Consider the following 3,928-nt stretch of genomic DNA (forward strand, 5'->3'; position numbering starts at 1 on the left):
GGCCAGTCTTTAGTATTTTTTAAAGCTCCCTGTGTTATTCTGTGTGAGTGAGACTGAGCATCATTGTGAGCTACATGAAATGGAGTCAGAAATTTTATACTCCAACCTTTTAGGGCTGCCAGTACTGCCATTATGGGGGTATAGTTTGCAAAAACTTGGGCAAGTTACTGATTCCGAGATTAGTTTCCACATCTCTAAAATGGAGATCAGAACCCCTTTTGGCATGTTCTTTATCATGGGGCCCAGGTAATCCTATTTCCTAACTGAATGTCTGGATCACTTCAAAATAAATGTCTTCAATTATTTTCTTATTCCTGTGTCCCTAGAATGAATACTGTATGTACCATGTGAAAATATCTTCTCAATATAACAGCACTATCTCTTTTGCTTATGAAACAAACTGTGCCTTCAGAATGTCAAAGTGCTTGGCTTGAAAGTGGAAAGAAAACTATCACCAAATATTTGTTCTATCTCTATATTCTCACCATGGCTTCCCTGGTGGCTCACACAGTAAAGAATCTACCTGCAACTCAGGAGACCAGATAAATCCCTGGGTCAGGAAGATCCCCTGGAGAAGGGAATGGCAACCCACACCAGTATTCTTTCCTAGGAAATCTCATGGACAGAGAAGTCTTGCCGGCTACAGTCCATAGGGTTACAAAAATGTCAACACGACTGAGCAACTAACACTTTTACTTTGAGCAACCAACACTTTTATTTTTCCTATATCATCAAATTGGAAAAACAGTGTTTGGGGAATAGTATTCATCAGTACTATTTATTTTGTTTAAAACTGACCACCTAGCCCTATCCTTATACCCTTGTACTTCAAGACTCCTGAGTCATCTTGGTGACAAAAATCTCAACTCACTGTTTAGATTTTGAATACTTGATTCCCTGTGTTATTGAGAAATTTATGTCATTTCATTGTGAGGTTAAAGGAAAATTTTAATTTGCACCTTTTGTCTCCATTGTGGTAACACAGTTCTTGAAACAGAGTAGGTATTTACTATATACTTTTATTTTTTTAATTTTATTTTTAAACTTTACATAATTGTATTAGTTTTGCCAAATTTCAAAATGAATCCACCACCGGTATACATGTTCCCCATCCCGAACCCTCCTCTCTCCTCCCTCCCCATACCCTCCCTCTGGGCCGTCCTAGTGCACCAGCCCCAAGCATCCAGTATCGTGCATTGAACCTGGACTGGCATCTCATTTCATACATGATATTTTACATGTTTCAATGCCATTCTCCCAAATCTTCCCACCCTCTCCCTCTCCCACAGAGTCCATAAGACTGTTCCATACATCAGTGTCTCTTTTGCTGTCTCGTACACAGGGTTATTGTTACCCTCTTTCTAAATTCCATATATATGCGTTAGTATACTGTATTGGTGTTTTTCCTTCTGGCTTACTTCACTCTGTATAATAGGCTCCAGTTTCATCCACCTCATTAGAACTGATTCAAATGTATTCTTTTTAATGGCTGAGTAATACTCCATTGTGTATATGTACCACTGCTTTCTTATCCATTCATCTGCTGATGGACATCTAGGTTGCTTCCATGTCCTGGCTATTATAAACAGTGCTGCGATGAACATTGGGGTACACGTGTCTCTTTCCCTTCTGGTTTCCTCAGTGTGTATGCCCAGCAGTGGAATTGCTGGATCATAAGGCAGTTCTATTTCCAGTTTTTTAAGGAATCTCCACACTGTTCTCCATAGTGGCTGTACTAGTTTGCATTCCCACCAACAGTGTAAGAGGGTTCCCTTTTCTCCACACCCTCTCCAGCATTTATTATTTGTAGACTTTTGGATCGCAGCCATTCTGACTGGTGTGAAATGGTACCTCATAGTGGTTTTGATTTGCATTTCTCTGATAATGAGTGATGTTGAGCATCTTTTCATGTGTTTGTTATCCATCTGTATGTCTTCTTTGGAGAAATGTCTATTTAGTTCTTTGGCCCATTTTTTGATTGGGTCATTTATTTTTCTGGAGTTGAGCTGTAGGAGTTGCTTGTATATTTTTGAGATTAGTTGTTTGTCAGTTGCTTCATTTGCTATTATTTTCTCCCATTCTGAAGGCTGTCTTTTCACCTTGCTAATAGTTTACTTTGATGTGCAGAAGCTTTTAAGGTTAATTAGGTCCCATTTGTTTATTTTTGCTTTTATTTCCAATATTCTGGGAGGTGGGTCATAGAGGATCCTGCTGTGATGTATGTCAGAGAGTGTTTTGCCTATGTTCTCCTCTAGGAGTTTTATAGTTTCTGGTCTTACGTTGAGATCTAAAAATATGGAATACTTCACGAATTTGCGTGTCATCCTTGCAGGGGCCATGCTAATCTTCTCTGTATCGTTCCAATTTTAGTATATGTGCTGCCGAAGCGAGCACTACTATATTCTTATTAAACTTATTTTTTAAAGGTTTACTTGAATTCTTGATATTTAAGTGATGTAACACATAACTCAAATTTTGGTATTTCCTTACTGTCAAAGATTCTAGCATCAAATGGGAACATAAATATTTCCTGTGCAACTACTATACAGCTTAAATTTAGGAGTATCTTTTGCTTTTGTTAAAGTTTTAATCATCTATAATTGCACATTTTGAGGCGGGGGTTATATTTCCTTCCTATTGTGGATCTGTAATCAAATCTTCGACAAACAGTTTTCCTCTACAAAATTAAGAGAGACACAGTTAACAAATACAGAAACTTCACAGAGGCATGTTGGTATTTAAAGAATAAAGAATGTTAGAGTACAAGGTAAATCTCTTTTAGTGAATACATGGACTACTTTATTATCTGGAAGAGTACTACTTAGGTTATAGTAACGAAGGATAAAAATACACCCTCTGTGACAGACACTGTTTATTGCTACCTAAGATTTAACCCCATACTTTATTCCTTAGGGTAGCAATGTGCCCAGACTCTGGTGATGGATTAGGATGAAACTGAGTCAGTTTCCCACCCTCCCTCACAGCTAGACACAGTCCCATGATCCAGTCCTGGCCATGAGACGTGCAGGGAATTCAGCTGGTAGGTTTTTAGCATATTTGTGTTCCTGCTGAAAGGGAACCCATCATAAGCTTGGGAGGCAATCTTGTGACCATCAAGCAGCAATTCTCAAGACAAAAGAAAAGAAAAGAAGGACAATGGAGTTAAAAGATATAAGGATTCTCAATCTATGATGAAGGCATTAAGGAGCTGAATTGATGCCAACAAACACCCACTGCAGACTTTATTATATGACTAAAATTAACTACTTAAAATATTAGTTCCTATATATGAGATTAGGAAGAATATCTTCTTCCTATAAAATCCCTTAAGATGGTAACATTTTACCTATGAATGAGAAACATCTTTCATAACAAAATCAATCATTAGAAAAGACATTTCAAACCCAGCTTCACTGTTGCCATCATTTTCCTTCCAAATTCCTGACATTAAAAACAAACTATTAAAAATAAATAAATAAATAAAAACAAACTATTTGTTCAACCTCAAACCACTGCCATCCTCACTGCCCTATAAACAGTTTCTCACTCCTCCTCTGCCTCAAAGGTATATGTACATAGGTCTGTATTGTACATACATGCATATATACACACATACAATTCACTGAAGGAAACAGCAGCCCACTTTAGTATTCATGCCTAGAAAATTTCATGAACAGAGGAGTCTGGTGGTCTATAGTCCATGGGGTCGCAAAGAGTTGGACGTGATTGAGCATGCATGCCATATAATACGTTCGCAACTTTTCAGAATAACTCCCCTTCAAGGCATAGTTTTGAATGTTTGAGGAAGAGATTAACATGAGCGACAGGGTTTCTTGACTGCAGAGCAGATGCTTCTAACATACTTTAATTCCCATGACTGTCCTAATGCCATTGCATTTTTTTAAAAGAATAAACTGACCATTTTTAC

General features: G+C 37.7%; 1 non-coding gene across 1 annotated transcript; it reads right to left on the reverse strand.

Annotated features, from left to right (window-relative positions):
* Nucleotides 1-2,289: 2,289 nt before the first annotated feature.
* On the reverse strand, nucleotides 2,290-2,394 carry LOC139182876 (U6 spliceosomal RNA). The gene has a single exon (XR_011566436.1). It is a non-coding gene; the product is annotated as a U6 spliceosomal RNA (small nuclear RNA).
* Nucleotides 2,395-3,928: the final 1,534 nt, after the last annotated feature.

This window comes from Bos indicus, chromosome 4 (genome assembly GCF_029378745.1).
Source record: "Bos indicus isolate NIAB-ARS_2022 breed Sahiwal x Tharparkar chromosome 4, NIAB-ARS_B.indTharparkar_mat_pri_1.0, whole genome shotgun sequence".
Taxonomy (NCBI): domain Eukaryota; kingdom Metazoa; phylum Chordata; class Mammalia; order Artiodactyla; family Bovidae; genus Bos; species Bos indicus.